The sequence below is a fragment of the Lagenorhynchus albirostris genome, chromosome 14 (genome assembly GCF_949774975.1).
Source record: "Lagenorhynchus albirostris chromosome 14, mLagAlb1.1, whole genome shotgun sequence".
NCBI lineage: Eukaryota > Metazoa > Chordata > Mammalia > Artiodactyla > Delphinidae > Lagenorhynchus > Lagenorhynchus albirostris.
The window spans coordinates 60,520,999-60,540,996 of record NC_083108.1 but is presented as its reverse complement, the minus strand read 5'-3'; the positions used below and the strand labels follow the sequence as shown (position 1 = coordinate 60,540,996).

The 19,998-nt window shown below is 39.0% G+C and overlaps 1 protein-coding gene and 1 pseudogene across 3 annotated transcripts in view; both read left to right on the top strand.

Moving 5' to 3' along the window:
* Positions 1–19,998, top strand: part of SPIRE1 (spire type actin nucleation factor 1) — a 208,016-nt gene that overhangs the window by 9,645 nt on the left and 178,373 nt on the right. The window lies entirely within an intron of this gene.
* Positions 15,855–16,526, top strand: LOC132532099 (ATP synthase subunit a-like; annotated as a pseudogene).

Below are 19,998 nucleotides of genomic sequence, written 5' to 3'. Positions count from 1 at the left end.
TATTGGCATAGAGTTGCTTGTAGTAGTCTCTTAGGATGCTTTGTATTTCTGCGGTGTCTGTTGTAACTTCTCCCTTTTCATATCTAATTTTATTGATTTGAGTCCTCTCCCTCTTTTTCTTGATGAATCTGGCTAATGGTTTATCAATTTTGTTTTATCTTCTCAAAGTACGAGCTTTTAGTTTTATTGATCTTTGCTATCATTTTCTTTGTTTCTGTTTCATTTATTTCTGCTCTGATCTTTATGATTTCTTTCCTTCTTCTAACTTTGGGTTTTGTTCTTTCTCTAGTTCCTGTAGGTGTAAGGTTAGATTGTTTACTTGAGATTTCTCTTGTTTCTTTTGTTTGTTTGTTTTGCGGTACACGGGCCTCTCACTGCTGTGGCCTCTCCTGTTGCGGAGCTCCGGACGCGCAGGCTCAGCGGCCATGGCTCACGGGCCCAGCCGCTCCGCGGCATGTGGGATCTTCCCGGACCTGGACACAAACCCGCGTCCCCTGCATCGGCATGTGGACTCTCAACCACTGTGCCACCAGGGAAGCCCTTCTCTTGTTTCTTGAGGTAGGCTTGTATAGCTATAAACTTCCCTCTTAGAACTGCTTTTGCTGCATCCCATAGGTTTTGGATCGTCGTGTTTTCATTGTCATTTGTCTCTAGGTATTTTTTGATTTCCTCTTTGATTTCTTCAGTGATCTCTAGGTTATTTAGTAACATACTGTTTAGCCTCCATGTGTTTGTGTTTTTTACATTTTTTCCCCTGTAATTCATTTCTAATCTCAAAGTGTTGTGGTCAGAAAAGATGCTTGATATGATTTAAATTTTCTTAAATTTACTGAGACTTGATTTGTGACCCAAGATGTGATCTGTCCTGGAGAATGTTCCATGTGCACTTGAGAAGAAAGTGTAATCTGCTGTTTTTGGATGGAATGTCCTATAGATATCAATTAAATCTGTTTGGTCTATTGTGTCATTTAAAGCCTCTATTTCCTTATTTATTTTCATTTTGGATGATCTGTCCATTGGTGTAAGTGAGATGTTAAAGTCCCCCACTATTATTGTGTTACTGTTGATTTCCTCTTTTATAGCTGTTTTATATATATATATTTATTTATTTGCGGTACGTGGGCCTCCCACTGCTGCGACCCCTCCCACTGCGGAGCACAGGCCCCAGACGCGCAGGCCCAGCAGCCATGGCTCAGGGCCCAGCCGCTCCGCGGCATGCGGGATACACCCGGTCCGGGGCACAAACCCGCGTCCCCCGCATCGGCAGGCAGACTCCCAACCACTGTGCCACCAGGGAAGCCCCCATATATATTTATAATTTTTATATCTTCTTCTTGGATTGTAGTGTCCTTCCTTGTCTCTTGTAACATTCCTTATTTTAAGGTCTATTTTATCGGATTCGAGTATAGCTACTCCAGCTTTCTTTTTATTTCCATTAGCATGGAATATCTTTTTCCATCCTATCACTTTCAGTCTGTATGTGTCCCTAGGTCTGAAGTGGGTCTCTTGTAGACAGCATATATATGGATCTTGTTTTTTTATCCATTCAGCAAGCCTGTCTTTTGGTTGGAGCATTTAATCCATTCACGTTTAAGGTAATTATCGATATGTATGTTCCTGTGACCATTTTCTTAATTGTTTTGGGTTTGTTTTTGTAGGTCCTTTTCTTCTCTTGTGTTTCCCACTTAGAGAAGCTCCTTTAGCATTTGTTGAGAGCTGGTTTGGTGGTGCTGAATTCTCTTAGCTTTTGCTTGTCTGTAAAGCTTTTGATTTCTCCATCGAATCTGAATGAGATTCTTGCTGGGTAGAGTAATTTTGGTTGTAGGTTCTTGCCTTTCATCACTTTAAGTATATCATGCCACTCCCCTCTGGCTTGTAGAGTTTCTGTTGAGAAATCAGCTGTTAACCTTATGGGAGTTACCTTGTATGTTATTTGTCATTTTTCCCTTGCTGCTTTCAATAATTTTTCTTTGTCTTTAATTTTTGCCAGTTTGATTACTGTGTGTCTTGGCATGTTTTTCCTTGAGTTTATCCTGTATGGGACTCGCTGTGTTTCCTGGACTTGAGTGGCTATTTCCTTTCCCATGTTCGGGAAGTTTTCAACTATAATCTCTTCAAATATTTTCTCTGGTCCTTTCTCTCTCTCTTCTTCTTCTGGGACCCCTATAATGCAAATCGTGTTGCGTTTAATGTTGTCCCAGAGGTCTCTTAGGCTGTCTTCATTTCTTTTCATTCTTTTTTTCTTTATTCTGTTCCATGGCAGTGAATTCCACCATTCTGTCTTCCCGGTCACTTATCCGTTCTTCTGCCTCAGTTATTCTGCTATTGATTCCTTCTAGTGTAGTTTTCATTTCAGTTATTGTATTGTTCATCTCTGTTTGTTTGTTCTTTAATTCTTCTAGGTCTTTGTTAAGCATTTCTTACATCTTCTCCATCTTTGCCTCCATTCTTTTTCCGAGGTCCTGGATCATCTTCACTATCATTATTCTGAATTCTTTTTCTGGAAGGTTGCCTATCTGCACTTCATTTAGTTGTTTTTCTGGGGTTTTATCTTGTTCCTTCATCTGGTACATAGCCCTCTGCCTTTTCATCTTGTCTATCTTTCTGTGAATGTGGTTTTTGTTCCACAGGCTGCAGGACTGTAGTTCTTCTTGCTTCTGCCCTGCTTTTGTTTTCAATACAGAAGAAAAATTGAAATGGTAAAAGTTTTGGTTATTTTTGTTGTTCACACTTCGTTAGATTTGGGAAGTATCTCTGTCTGGTATCTTGCTTTTACTGGCTTGCCCACCACTGTCTGCTTGTATATTCTATTCATTCCTTTGTTTAGCAGTTGTTTATTAAATACCATAGAGCCAAGTTGAGTAGGGAGGCTTGGAGAGAGCAGTCTGCCCAACTGTTTATCAGAAAGGAGATATACCTGGGAACTGAAGCCAGAGGAGCCTGTATTGGGGATAAACTTGGATGGACTGGAGCTGAGGGGAGGTCAGTGAAATGTGACCTGGCGTCAAGTGTGGATTGACCGAGATGCATAGATGCTCAAGAACTGGTTTGGGCACTTCCCTGGGGTGCAGTGGTTGAGAATCCTCCTGCCAGTGCAGGAGACACGGGTTTGAGCCCTGGTCTAGGAAGATCCCACATGCCGCGGAGCAGCTAAGCCCCTGTGCCACAACTACTGAGCCTGCGCTCTAGAGCCCGTGAGCCACAACTACCAAAGCCTGCGTGCCTAGAGACCGTGCTCTGCAACAAGAGAAGCCACCACACTGAGAAGCATGCTCACTGCAATGCACGGTAGCTCCTGCTGTCTGCAACTAGAGAAAGCCCGCACGCAGCAATGAAAACCCAACGCAGCCAAAAAAAAAAAAAAAAAAGAATTAAAAAAAAAAAAACTGGTTTGGGACAAATCTTGTGACCACTGGCCTCCCTCTTGAAAGTACTTCCGGCACCTCTGGGCTAGAGGTGTCCCTAAAATAGCAGCAGAACTGTGCAGAATGTTGACAACCAGATTTGAAATCGTTCCCCATTTTGTAAATGTGCATTTTCTTTTTTAACTTTTTTTTAATGGGTATCACACTTTTTTTTTTAATATTTATTTATTTGGCTGCGCTGGGTCTTAGTTGCAGCACGTGGGATCTTTAGTTACAGTGTGTGGGATATAGTTCCCTGCCCAGGTATCGAACCCAAGCCCCCTGCATTGGGAGTGCAGAGCCTTAACCTCTGGACCACCAGGGAAGTTCCTACGCATTTTCATTTTAGCTCTGAAGTGTAACATGTAGATAAAATGCTTGTAAAATGTTTTAAACCAAACAAACAAAAGAGATGAAAACTAAGTATCTATCATTGAGGAAATGGTTTTTGGTCTTGTCTAAGTATTTGACTGTTATATGGGATTGTGATTATTTTAGGGGACCAGAAAAATACTGATGTATATAAATAGTAATGCGTATTTATTAGGAAAGGTAGGGGTATTTTCCCTAATTCTAACTTCTGTGTAGTTACTTTCGAGCAGTAGTTTAACAAGTAGTTTTCGAGTAGTAGTTTAACAAGACAAGATTTTTTTTTTCCTGCACGGGCATTGAATTTGTTATTTGGTTTATCTGGTCCAGACTGCTGTTCTCAGGGCAGTATCTAACTGGCATTCTATTAATTTTAAATAGATACCTTGTTTTGCTGCTTGCATTATCCTCATCATACAAAGAAAATACATTAAGAAAATGTTATACCGGATTTTTATGCAATTTGAGCAGTTTTCATCTAGTTGCATGAGAGTTCAACAGCTCTTTTTGGTTTTAGTGATGACAGGCTGGTAATCAGAATTTCTTAAAGACTCTGGTGTATGTTGTATCTATTTGAAGGTAATTAAATCACTGACCACTTCTGTCTAAAAATCTAATTTCTTTTGACATTTCCTCCTCAAAACTTATTTTCTTGGGCTTTTTAAAACTTTTTTGGAAGTTTAGTATACGTACAGAAAAGTGCACAAATCATTAATGACACAATCACGTAAATACCAACCTGATTAAGAACAAAGGAATGTTACAAGTAGCCTTCCACATGTAATCAGTGTCTTAGTTTATCACCATACGTTGGGCTTGCTTGCTTGCTTATGAACTTTATACGTGTGGAATCTTTATGTGTTTTTTGTGTCTGGCTGCTTTTGTTCAACATCATGTTTGTGAGATAAATTACTTGTTGTTGCATGTTGCTTTAGTTTGTTTTTATTGCTATACAGTATTCAACTGCATGAAAAAACCAAAGTTGATTTACCCATTCTGCTGTTGGTGGACGTATGAATTGTTTGAAGTTTTTAGTTATTTCAAATGACATTGCTATGGACACTTCTGAATATATATATGTACTTCTGTTAGGTATATATCTAGTAGACTTGCTGGATTGTTGCATGTGTGTCTCTTGAGTTTTAGTAGATATTGCCAAGCAGTTTTACAAAGTGCTGGTTTCAGTTTACCTTTCTTACTAGCAGTGTATCTGCTGCTCCACATCCACTCTAATACTTGGAAATGTTATTAAAAAATAAGAAGTTTAGCTGTTTGAATAGTACATATCTCCTAATGGTTTTAAGTTGTGTTTATCTGATGGCTAATCAGGTTGAGTGCCTTTTCATATGTTTATTGGCCTTTTGTGAAGTTTCTGTTCAGGTCTTTTGACCATTTTTCTATTAGGTGTTTTTCTTATAAGATATATAACATAAAAATTACCATTTTAACCGTTTAATTTAATGGCATTAATTACATTCACAGTGTTGTACAACCATCACCACTATATATTTCCAAAATTTTTCACCACCACAAACTGAAACTGTAACCGTTAAGCAGTAACTGCTGGTTTTCCCCTTCCCCAGCCCCTGGTAACTGCAACTCTACTTCTGTTGTTTTTTCTCTCTCCTTATTTTTACATGTTCTGATTTTTGTGTACTCTGGATACGAACCATTGGCCAGCTGTGTGTATTGCAGTTATCTTCTCCAACTCTGTGGCTTTCCTTTTCACGTTGTTAATGGTGTGTTTTTTTTTAATTAATTAATTAATTTATTTATTTTTGGCTGCGTTGGGTCTTCGTTGCTGCGCACGGGCTTTCTCTAGTTGCTGCGAGTGGGGGCTACTCTTCGTTGCGGTGCACGGGCTCTAGGCGTGTGGGCTTCATTAGTTGTGGCTTGCAGCCTCTAGAGCGCAGGCTCAGTAGTTGTGGCGCACGGGCTTAACTGCTCTGTGGCATGTGGGATCTTCCCGGACCAGGGCTCGAACCCATGTCCCCTGCACTGGCAGGCGGATTCTCAACCACTGCGCCACCAGGGAAGCCCTAATGGTGTGTTTTGATGAATAGAAGTTTTTCACTCTGCTATATTTCTGATGTCACTCTCCTAGAAGTTTTGATATATCATCACATTTTTATTATCACTAAATTCAGGTATCTTTCTGATTTCCATTGTCGTTTCTTCTTTGATCCATGGGTTATTCTGTCAATTTTTGTTTATATTGAGACTATATTTTTAGATGCATACAAATTTAGAGTTGTGATAACGTCTTGGTGGATTGACCTTTTTGTCAATGTGGCTATAGTTACGTTTGTAAAGTTACATCAGCTTTCTTTGACTAATGTTTGCATGGTGTATTCCTTTTCATAATTTCACTATCAGTTTTTTTATATTTTTACATTTAAGGTGTGTCTTTTACGAGGAGGATATCGTTTGGATTTGTTTTTTATCTAATATAGCAATATGTACTTTTAAATTGGATTATTTATTTTATTTACACTTAATGTGATTACTGATTTTTAAAATCAGTAATTTAAAAGCACATTATCTTACTCTTTCCATTTGTCCCACCAGTTCTGTATTAACTTTCTATCCCTTATCTTCTTTTTGATTATTTTTTAATTGTTGAAATTTCTTCCTTCATTAGCTTGCTTATTGTATATTCCTTTACTGTTCTTTTTCATAGTTGCTTTACAACATGGATTATTGACTTTAAAAATATATATATTTAGTTATTTATTTTTGCCTGCGTCGGGTCTTAGTTGCGGCCTGCAGGCTCTTTAGTTGTGGCGTGCGGGCTTAGTTGCCCCGCGGCATGTGGGATCTTAGATCCCTGACCAGGGATCAAAGTGCACCCCCTGGGGCTTCCCTGGTGGCACAGTGGTTGAGAGTCCGCCTGCTGATGCAGGGGACGCAGGTTCGTGCCCCGGTCCGGGAAGATCCCACATGCCGTGGAGTGGCTGGGCCCGTGAGCCATGGCTGCTGAGCCTGCACGTCCGGAGACTGTGCTCCGCAACAGGAGAGGCCACAACAGTGAGAGGCTGTGTACCGCAAAAAAAAAAAAAAAAAGAAAGAAAGAAAAGTGCGCCCCCTGCATTGGAAGGCGGATTCTCAACCACTGGACCACCAGAGAAATCCCAGATTATTGACTTTTTATTAAAGTTTCATATAAATTACTAGTTATATTACTCTCTGGACAATGCAGAGATCTTAGAACACCGTCACTCCATTTATCTCCTTTTGCTTTTTTATTATTGTTGACATGTATTTTAGTTCATCATAGATTTTAAATATAAGATAATATTTTTGTACAGTTTAATATTCATGTGGATTTTTCCAAATATTTGCTCTTTCCGTGCTGTTTGTTTGTTCCTACATTACTATACTTTCTTCTGGGATTATTTTCTTCCTGCCTGAAGAGCTCCCTTTAGTATTTACTTTAGTGCAGGTCTGCCGCTGTTGAATTCACTGTTTTTGTTAGTCTGGGAATGTCTCTATTTTGTCTTCATTTTTAAAGCAAATTTTAATTAAAATGTAACTAACAGAAAAGTGCATAAATCATAAATGATGACTTTTCACAATGTGAGTACACTCACATTAGCAGGACACAGATCAAGGAACAGAACATTACTACCATCCCAGAAGGTCTGCCTGTGCACCTTTTTAGTCACCAACCACCCCGAGTCACCACCATCATGACTTCTAATGCCATATGTTAAGCCTGTATTTGAGCTTAAGTATATAGAATCAACCAGTATTAGGCTACCTTATTTCTGACTTCTTTCTCTGAACTTTGTGACATTGGTCCACATTGTTGTATATAGTTGTAGTTTGTTCATTCACATTTTAGTGTCATATTCCATTGTATGACTAGACCATAATTTATCCATTCTACTCTAGATGGACATTGGAGTTTTGGGATCTTGCATTTGGACATCCAGTTATTGGATATTATGAATAATGCTGCTGTGAACACTATTAAACATGTCTTTTGGTGAACAAATGTAACATTTGTTCCAGGTATATACTCAACCTCAAACCCCCCTCCATCATACCAATGAGCTACTTAGATATTCACCACCCATATAGACATCCCCCTAGATTCGCCAGCCATTTTATCAAAAATTTAATACTAAATCTGACACAAACCACACAACATAACCATATAAACACCACCTATATGTAACAAGTTAATGTAGCTTAAACACTTAAAGCAAAGCACTGAAAATGTCTAGATGGGCTCGCTAGCCCCATGAACATACAGGTTTGGTCCCAGCCTTTTTGTTAGTTTTTAATAGAATTACACATGCAAATATCCACACTCCGGTGAGAATGCCTTCTAAATCACTAAGATTAAAAGGAGCAGGTATCAAGCATGCTGTACCAGCAGCTCACAACTCCTTGCTCAACCACACCCCCACGGGAGACAGCAGTGATAAGAATTAAGCCATAAACAAAAGTTCAACTAAGTCATATTAATAAGGGTTGGTAAATTTCATGCCAGCCACCGTGGTCATACGATTGACCTGAATTAATAGAATTATGGTGTAAAGCGTGTTAAAGAATTATACAAAATAAAATTAAACCTTGATTAAGCTGTAAAAAGCCATAATTAAAGTAAAAATAAACTACGAAAGTGACTTTAACATATCCTGATTACACGATAGCTAAGACCCAAACTGGGATTAGATACCCCACTGTGCTTAGCCCTAAACCCAGATAATCATAAGAACTAGAGTATTCGCCAGAGTACTACTAGCAGCAGCTTAAAACTCAAAGGACTTGGCGGTGCTTCACACCCCTCTAGAGGAGCCTTCTCTATGATTGATAAACCCTGATAAACCTCACCAACCCTTGCTAATCCAGTCTATATACCTCTATCTTCAGCAAACCCTAAAAAGGAGCAAAAGTAAGCCCAACTATAACACATAAAAACATTAGGTCAAGGTGTAACCTATGGGGTGGGAAGAAATGGGCTACGTTTTATACACCAAGAATACCCTTTATCTATACGAAAGTTTTTATGAAACCTAAAAACTAAAGGAGGATTTAGTAGTAAATTAAGAATAGAGCACTTAATTAAATAAGGCCATGAAGCACACACACACCGCCCGTCACCCTCCTCAAGTGCTATGACAAAGCCACAGTTTATTAACAATGCTAATCAATTATATGAGAGGAGATAAGTCGTAACAAGGTAAGCATACTGGAAATTGTGCTTGGATAAACCAAGGCATAGCTTAAATAAAGCACCTAATTTACACCTAGAAGATTTCATAACCAATGTATGCCTTGAACTAAGCCTAGCCCACCCTCTTCCCACCATACTAACACTAACTAGTCAAATAAAACATTCACCGGACATCTAAAGTGATAGAAATTTAGACGTTGATGGCGCTATAGAGAAAGTACCGTAAGGGAATGATGAAAGAAACATTAAAAGTAATAAAAAGCAAAGCTTATCCCTTGTACCTTTTGCATAATGACTTAATTAGCAACAACTTAACAAAGAGAACTTAAGCTAAACTACCCGAAACCAGATGAGCTACTTATGAACAGTTACTAGAACAAACTTATCTATGTGGCAAAATAGTGAGAGGATTTATAAGTAGAGGTGACGAGCCTAATGAGCCTGGTGATAGCTGGTTGTCCAGGAAAATAATTTCAGTTCAATGTTAAATAATACTAAAAACCATAATAAGCTTCAACGTATCTTTAAACGTTTGTCTAAAAAGGTACAGCTTTTTAGAAATGGGTACAACCTTAACTAGAGAGTAAAAACAAGCAACACCATAGTTGGCTTAACAGCAGCCACCAATTAAGAAAGCATTCAAGCTCAACAACTAACCCATCTCAATTCCAATATTAAGTAAATCAACTCCTAGTCTTACTACTGGACCAATCTATAAAATTATAGAAGCAACACTGTTAATATGAGTAACAAGAAGTATTTCTCCTTGCAACTAATAATATACTGATAATTAACAGTAAATAAATACAGTGCAACACTAAACTATTTATTAAATACACTGTTAATCCAGCACAGGTGTGCACCCAAGGAAAGGTTAAAAAAAGTAAAAGGAACTCATGGATTATAAACCCCGCCTGTTTACCAAAAACATCACCTCCAGCATCAACCAGTATTAGAGGCACCACCTGCCAGTAACAACTGTAAACGGCCGCGGTATCCTGACCATTCAAAGGTAGCATAATCATCTGATCTCTAAATAAGGACTTGTGTGAATGGCTACACGAGGGTTTTACTGTCTCTTACTTTTAATCAGTGAAATTGACCTCCCTGTGAAGAGGCGGGGATGACAAAATAAGACAAGACCCTAGGGAGCTTCAGTTAATCAGCCCAAAAAACCATAATCTTAAACTACCAAGGAATAACAAAATTTCACATGGGTTGACAATTTTGGTTGGGGTGACCTTGGAGCACAAAAAAACCTCCGAGTGGTTAAAGCCTAGACCCACTAGCCAAAGCATAATATCACTTATTGATTCAAAAAATAGATTAATGGAACAAGTTACCCTAGGGATAACAGCGCAATCCTATTCTAGAGTCCATATCGACAATAGGGTTTACGACCTTGGTGTTGGATCAGGACATCCCAATAGTGTCACCGCTATTAAGAGTTCGTTTGTTCAACAATTATAGTCCTACATGATGAGTTCAGACCTGAGTAATCCAGGTCGGTTTCTGTCTATTATGCATTTCTCCCAGTATGAAAGGACAAGAGAAATAAGGCCCACTTTAAACAAGTGTCTTCAAAACAATTAATGATCTAATCTCAACTTAATAAGCAAACACAAAATAATCACCCAAGACCAGTGTTTAGTTAGGGTGGCAGAGCCCGGTAATTGCATAAAACTTAAATCTTTATGCCCAGTGGTTCAAATCCTCTCTCTAACAAGATGTTTACAATCAACATCCTAATGCTCATTATTCCTATTCTCCTAGCCGTAGTATTCTTAACATTAGTAGAACGAAAAATCCTAGGCTACATACAACTCCGAAAAGGACCAAACATTGTAGGACCACACGGCCTACTCCAACCTATTGCTGATGCAATCAAACTATTCACTAAAGAACCCCTACAACCAGTCACATCCTCCACCTCCATATTTATCATCACACCCATCTTAGCCTTAACTCTAGCCCTAACAATATGAATCACCCTACGCATGCCGTACCCCCTCATCAACAAATCTAGGAGTGTTATTCATGCTAGCAATATCAAGTCTAGCCATATACTCCATCCTATGATCTGGATGGGCCTCCAACTCAAAGTATGCACTAATTGGGACCCTACGAGCAGTAGCACAGTCTCATACGAAGTAACACTGGTAATCATCCTCTTATCAGTGCTCTTAATAAACAGGTCCTTTACCCTATCAACCCTAGCCACAACACAGGAACAACTATGGCTAATCTTCCTATCATGATCACTAGCCATAATATGATTTATTTCCATCCTTGCAGAAACCAACCGAGCCCCTTTTGATTTAACAGAAGGAGAATCTGAACTTGTGTCCAGCTTCAATGTAGAATATGCAGCAGGCCCCTTTGCCATATTCTTCCTAGCAGAATACGCCAACATCAGTATAATAAACATGTTCACAACAATCCTATTTCTAGGAGCATTCCACAACCCATATACACCAGAACTATACACAATTAATTTCACCGTTAAAACATTATTGCTAACAGTATCTTTCCTATGAATTCGAGCATCCTATCCTCGATTCCGATATGACCAATTAATATACCTACTCTGAAAAAGCTTCCTGCCTCTAACACTAGCCCTATGCATATGACACGTATCACTACCATTCATAACGGCAAGCATCCCCCCACAAACATAAATATGTCTGACAAAAGAATTACTTTGATAGAGTAAATAATAGAAGTTCAAGCCCTCTTGTTTCTAGAATTATAGGAATTGAACCTACCCTTAAGAATTCAAAATTCTCTGTGCTACCATATTACACTACATTCTACAGTAAGGTCAGCTAAACAAGCTATCGGACCCATACCCTGAAAATGTTGGATTATATTCTTCCTGTACTAATAAACCCCATCATCTCTGTCATTATCCTATTAACTGTCATTTTAGGAACTATAATCATAATAACCAGCTCCCACTGACTATTGGATTTGAAATAAACATAATAGCCATCATCCCTATTTTAATAAAATACTTTAACCCATGAGCCATAGAAGCCTCCACTAAATATTTTCTAAAACAAGCCACGACATCCACACTACTTATAATGGCAGTCATCATTAACTGTGATAGTCCGGCCAGTGGACTATCACAAAATTATTCAATCCAACAGCATCAACAGTAATAACAGTAGCCCTAGCCATAAAACTAGGATCGTCCCCTTTTCACGTTTGAGTGCCCGAAGTAACACAAGGCATCCCATTAACAGCAGGTCTAATTCTATTGACATGACAAAAACTTGCACCCCTATCAATCCTCTATCAAATCTCACCATCAATTAATCTAAACCTAATATTGTCTCTGTCTATACTTCCTATTCTAGTCAGAGGTTGAGGAGGATTAAAGCAAACACAACTCCGAAAAATCATAGCTTACTCATCAATTGCCCACATAGGATGAATGACAGCCATCTTACTATATAACCCAACTATAACCATCCTAAACCTAGTAATTTATATCATAATAACCCTCACTATGTTCATACTATTTATTCACAGCTCAGCCACCACCACAGTATCACTATTACACACATGAAACAAAACACCTGTCATCACAACCCTCACCATGACCACCCTTCTCTCAATAGGAGGACTCCCGCCACTATTAGGATTTATGCCTAAATGAATGATTATTCAAGAAATAGCAAAAACCAATAATATTATCTTACCTACATTTATAGCCACCACAGCACTACTTAACCTGTACTCCTACATACGACTTACATACTCTACAGCATTAACCATCTTTCCTTCCACAAACAACTTAAAGATAAAATGACAATTTGACTCTACAAAACAAACAATCCTTTTACCAACCATAATCGTAATATCTACAATACTTCTACCTCTCACACCAATACTGTCAATCTTAGAATAGGAATTTAGGTTAAATCAGAACAAGGGCCTTCAGAGCCCTAAGCAAGTACAGTTTACTTAATTCCTGCCTAATAAGGATTGCAAGACTATATCTTACATCAACTGAATGCAAATCAAACACTTTAATTAAGCTAAATTCTCACTAGATTGGAGGGATACATCTCCCACGAATTTTTAGTTAACAGCTAAATACGCTAGTCAACTGGCTTCAATCTACTTCTCCCGCCGTGAGAAAAAAAAAAGGCCCGGAGAAGCCCTGGCAGGATTGAAGCTGCTTCTTTGAATTTGCAATTCAAAATGATCAGTTCACCACGGGACATGGCAAAAAGAGGACTTAACCTCTGTCTTTAGATCTACAGTCTAATTCCTACTCGGCCATTTTACCTATGTTCATAAACCGCTGATTATTCTCAACCAACCACAAAGATATTGGTACTTTATACTTACTCTTTGGTGCTTGAGCCAGAATAGTAGGCACTGGCCTAAGCTTATTAATTCATACTGAACTAGGTCAGCCCGGAACTCTGCTCGGAGACGACCAAATTTACAACGTAGTAGTAACAGCTCACACATTTGTAATAATTTTCTTCATAGTCATACCCATTATGATTGGTGGATTTGGAAATTGGCTAGTGCCCCTAATAATTGGAACACCCGATATAGCTTTTCCCCATATAAATAATACGAGTTTCTGACTACTCCCTCCTTTCTTATTGCTACTGGCATTATCAATAGTTGAAGCCAGTGTGGGTACAGTTTGAACTGTATACCCATCCTTAGCCAGAAACTTAGCACATGCAGGAGCTTCAGTTGACCTTACTATTTTTCCCCTATACTTTGCTGGTGTATCCTCAATTCTCGGATCTATCAATTTTATCACCACTATCATCAATATAAAACTGCCCGCTATAACCCAGTATCAAACACCATTATTCGTATGATCAGTACTAATCACAGCAGTATTGCTTCTATTCTCCTTACCTGTACTAGCAGCTGGAATCACTATATTGCTAACTGATCGAAACCTGAACACATCCTTTTTCAACCCTGCGGGAGGAGGAGACCAATCTTATATCAACACCTATTTTGATTCTTTGGACACTCTGAAGTATATATTTTAATCCTGCCTGGATTTGGGATGATTTCACACATTGTAACCTATTACTCAGGAAGAAAAGAACCTTCCGGATACATGGGTATAGTCTGAGCTATAATATCAATTGGATTCTTAGGGTTCATTGTATGAGCCTACCACATAGTCTCAGTGGGTATAGACGTTGACACACGAGCATATTTTACATAAGCCACTATAATTATCACCATTCCCACAAGGGTGAAAGTGTTTCGCTGACTGGCAACACTCCACGGATATAATATTAAGTGGTCCCCGGCCATGATGTGAGCCCTGGGTTTTGTTTTCCTTTTCACAGTCAGCAGACTAACAGGCATTGTCCTAGCTAATTGATCATTAGACATTGTCCTTCATGTTATCTACTATGTAGTCGCACACTTTCCTTATGTGCTCTCAGTGGGAGCTGTTTTCGCTATCATAGGAGGATTTGTGCACTGATTTCCACTATTCTCAGGATATACACTCAACATGAGCAAAAGTTCACTTTGTAATCATATTTGTGGGTGTCAACATAACTTTCTTCCCATAACATTTTTTAGGCCTATCTGGTACGCCTCGACAATACTCCGACTACCCAGATGCCTATACAACATGAAATACTATCTCATCAATAGGCTCATTGATCTCATTAACAGCAGTCATCCTGATAATTTTCATTATCTGAGAAGCATTCTCATCCAAATGAGAAGTACTAACAGTAGAACTCACTACTACAAATTTAGAGTGACTAAATGGATGTCCTCCACCATATAATACATTTGAAGAGCCAACCTACTTCAATCTAAAGTAGTCAGGAAAGGAAGGAGTCGAACCCGCTTTTATCAGTTTCAAGCCAACACCATAACCGCTGTGTCTTTCTCCATGAACGAGATATTAGTAAAATTTTATGTAACTTTGTCAAAGTTAAGTCACAGGTGGAAATCTTGCATATCTCTATGGCATATCCCTTTCAACTAGGTTTTCAAGGTGCAACATCACCCATCATGGAAGAGCTACTACACTTTCATGACCACACACTAATAATTGTCTTCTTAATTAGCTCCCTGGTTCTTTATATTATTTCACTAATACTAACAACTAAGCTAGCACATACTAGCACGATAGATGCACAGGAAGTAGAAACTATCTGGATTATTTTACTGGCCATTATCTTGATCTTAATTGCCCTACCATCATTTTGAATCCTTTACATAATAGATGAAATTAATAATCTGTCTCTTACTGTAAAAACTATAGGTCACCAATGATACTGAAGCTATAAATATACTGACTACAAAGACCTAAATTTTGACTCCTATATAATCCCAACATCAGACCTAAAACCAGGGGAACTACGACTGCTAGAAGTAGATAACCGAGTAGTATTGCCCATAGAAATAACAATCCGAATACTAATCTCCTCCGAAGACGTATTACACTCATGAGCCGTACCTTCCTTGGGCCTAAAAACAGATGCAATCCCAGGACGCCTAAATCAAACAACCCTAATATCAACACAACGGGGCTTTTATTACAGACAGTGTTCAGAGATTTGTGGATCAAACCACAGCTTCATGCCAATTGTCCTTGAGTTAGTGCCTCTAAAATACTTTGAAAAATGATCGCATCTATGTTATATTCTCATTAAGAGGCTAGATTAGCGTTAACCTTTTAAGTTAAAGACCAAGAGCTAAGATTCTCCTTAATGGTATGCCATAATGAGATATATCAACATGATTTATTACCATTTCATCTATATTTCTAACACTATTTATTATATTTCAACTAAAAGTCTCAAAGCATATCTACTACCCAACCCAGAGTCAACACTCACTAAAGTGCAAAAACAACCTACCCCTTGAGAAACAGAATGAACAAAAATTTGTTTGCCCCTTTCATAACCCTGATAGTAATGGGCCTCCCCATAGTCATTTTAATTATTATGTTCCCAGGTATTTTATTTCCAACATCAAAATGACTAGTTAACAATCGCATAATTTCCCTTCAACAATGACTAATCCAACTTACATCAAAACAAATAATAAGCATCCATAATCATAAAGGACAGACTTGATCACTAATACTAATGTCACTCATTCTATTTATTGGGTCAACCAACCTTCTTGGACTACTGCCCCACTCATTTACACCCACCATGCTGCTCTCAGTGAATGTGGGAATAGGCATTCATTCCCCTATGAGCCGGTACCATGGTTATAGGTTTCCGCAACAAAACAAAAGCATCGTTAGCTCACTTCCTACCACAAGGCACACCCGCCCCTCTCATCCCCATGCTAGTAATTATCGAAACTATCAGCCTGTTTATCCAACCGGTAGCACTAGCTGTGCGATTAACGGCCATTATTACAGCAGGTCAAATATTAATACATCTAATTGGAGAAGCAGCCTTAGTGCTAATAAGCATCAGCACATTCACAGCTCTCATTACATTCATTATTCTCACCCTACTCACTATCCTCGAATTCGCCGTTGCTATGTATTTACCCTCTTAGTAAGCTTATATCTTCATGACAACACATAATGACCCATCAGATCCATGTGTACCACATAGTAAATCCTAGTCCTTGACCCCTTACAGGAGCCCTTTCAGCCCTTCTCATAACGTCAGGCCTAATCATATGATTCCACTTCAACTCAATAATTCTACTAATACTAGGCCTACTAACTAACACTCTAACAATACATCAGTGATGATGAGATGTTATTCGAGAAAGCACCACCACACACCAACTGTCCAAAAGGGACTTCGATATGGAATAATCTTATTTATTGTCTCAGAAGTCCTTTTTTTACCAGCTTCTTTGAGCCTTCTATCACTCAAGCCTCGCCCCTACCCCTGAGTTAGGCGGGTGCTGGCCACCAATAGGCATTTGCCCTCTAAACCCCTTAGAGGTACCACTCCTCAACACTTCCATGCTATTGGCCTCTGGCGTGTCTATTACTTGGGCCCACCATAGCCTTATGGGAGGAAATCGTAAGCGTATTCTTCAAGCCCTCTTTATTACAATTACTCTTGGTATCTATTTTACACTCCTACAAGCCTCAGAGTATTACAAAGCCCCATTTACGACCTCAGATGGGGTCTACAGGTCAACTTTCTTCATAGCCACAGGATTCCACGGACTGCATGTAATCATTGGATCTACCTTCCTTATTGTTTGTTTCCTGTGCCAATTAAAATTTCACTTCACGTCCAACCATCACTTCAGCTTTGAAGCCACTGCTTGATACTGACATTTTGTAGATGTTGTATGACTATTCCTTTTCGTATCTATCTATTGATGAGGCTCATAATTCTTTTAGTATTAATTAGTGCAACTGACTTCCAATCAGTTAGTTTTGGTACACCCTGAAAAAGAATAATAAACTTAATACTGACCCTATTAACAAATACAACACTAGCCTCATTACTCATACTCATCGCCTTCTGACTCCCTCAACTAAACACGCAGAAAAAACAAGCCCTTACGAATGCGGATTTGACCCTATAGGATCCGCCTGCCTACGTTTTTCCATAAAATTTTTCCTAGTAGCGATCACATTCCTCCTTTTTGACCTAGAAATTGCTCTCCTACTGCCCCTCCCTTGAGCAACCCAAACAAACAACCTAAAAACAGTACTCACCATGGCTTTACTTTTAATTATTGGCAATTAGCCTGGCCTGCAAGTGAACTCAAAAGGGACTGGAGTGGGCTGAATATGGTATTTAGTTTAAAACAAAACAAGTGGTTTTGACTCATTAGATTATGATTAGACCCATAATTACCAAGTGTCTTTAGTACATATAAATATTATTATAGTGTTTACTATATGCCTCATAGGATTACTAATATATTAGTCTCACCTAATATCCTCACTGCTATGTCTAGAAGGCATAATATTATCACTATTCATCCTGGCGACCCTAGCAATCCTAAATTCACACTTTAGCCAGCATAATACCAGTCATCTTGCTGGTGTTCACAGCCTGCGAAGCAGCACCCGGGTTAGCCTTGCTAGTAGTAGTATCAAATACCTATGGCACTGATTATGTACAAAACCTCAACCTCCTCCAATGCTGAAATTTATTATTCCTCCAGTCATACTAATACCCCTAACTTGATTATCAAAAAGCAACATCATCTGAATTAACTCCACAACCCGTAGCCTACTAATTAGTTTCACAAGCCCACTTCTTTTTTTAAAACTTTATTTATTTATTTATTTATTTATTTATGGCTGTGTTGGGTCTTCGTTGCTGCGCGTGGGCTTTCTCTAGTTGTGGCGAGCAGGGGCTACTCTTTGTTGTGGTGCACGGGCTTCTCATTTTGGTGGCTTCTCTGTTGCAGAGCATGGGCTATAGGCGCGCGGGCTTCAGTACTTGTGGCACATGGGTTCCAGTAGTTGTGGCTCACAGGCTCTAGAGCGCAGGCTCAGTAGTTGTGGTGCACGGGCTTAGTTGCTCTGTGGCATGTGGGATCTTCCCGGACCAGGGCTCGAACCTGTGTCCCCTGCATTGGCAGGCAGATTTTCAACCGCTGGGCCACCTGGGAAGCCCAAGCCTACTTCTTCTTAACCAATTCAGTGACAGTAGCTTTAACTTCTCGTTAGTATTCTTCTCTGACTCCCTATCCGCACCATTACTGGTCCTAACAATATGGCTCCTTCCCGTAATACTAATAGCCAGTCAATCTCACCTACTCAAAGAACCACTAATCCGAAAAAAATTATACTTGACAATACTAATCATATTACAAACATTTTTAATCATAACATTTACCACCACAGAACTAATGCTATTTTACATTATATTTGAAGCTACACTAGTTCCTACCCTTATTATCATCGCCTGCTGAGGTAACCAAACAGAACGCCTTACTGCAGGACTTTTTTATTCTACACACTAGTTGGATCACTCCCACTGCTAGTGGCATTAGTATACATACAAAACACCACGGGCTCTCTGAATTTCCTCGTATTTCAATACTGAGCCTTACCACTATGCAACTCTGATCCAACGTCTTTATATGACTGACCTGCATGATAACCTTTGTAGTAAAAATACTCCTCTATGGCCTCCACATTTGATTACCCAAAGCACATGTAGAAGCTCCCATCGCAGGCTCTATAGTCCTTGCAGCCACATTACTAAAATTCGGGGGCTACGGCATATTATGAATCACACCAATACTGAACCCCTCTTTGAGAAGATAAACAAAATTGATAAACCATTAGCCAGACTCATCAAGAAAAAAAGGGAGAAGACTCAAATCAGTAGAATTAGAAAAGTAAAAGTAACAACTGACATTGCAGAAATACAAAGGATCATGAGAGATTACTACAAGCACCTATATGTCAATGAAATGGACAACCTGGAAGAAATGGACAAATTCTTAGAAAAGCACAACCTTCTGAGACTGAACCAGGAAGAAAAAAATATACACAGACCAATCAGAAGCACTGAAATTGAGACTGTGATTAAAATCTTCCAAACAAAAGCCCAGGACCAGATGGCTTCACAGGCGAATTCTATCAAACATTTAGAGAAGAGCTAACACCATCCTTCTCAAACTCTTCCAAAATATAGCAGAGGGAGGAACACTCCCAAACTCATTCTACGAGACTACCATCACCCTGATACCAAAACCAGACAAAGATACTACAAAAACAGAAAATTACAGGCCAATATCACTGATGAATATAGATGCAAAAATCCTCAACAAAATACTAGCAAACAGAATCCAACAGCACATTAAAAGGATCATACGCCATGATCGAGTGGGGTTTATCCCAGGAATGCAAGGATTCTTCAGTATACGCAAATCAACGTGATACACTATATTAACACACTGAAGGATAAAAACCATATCATCTTAATAGATGCAGAAAAAGCTTTTGACAAAATTCAACATGCATTTATGATAAAAACCCTCCAGAAAGTAGGCATAGGGGGAACTTACCTCAACATAATAAAGGCCATATATGACAGACCCACAGCCAACATTGTTCTCAAT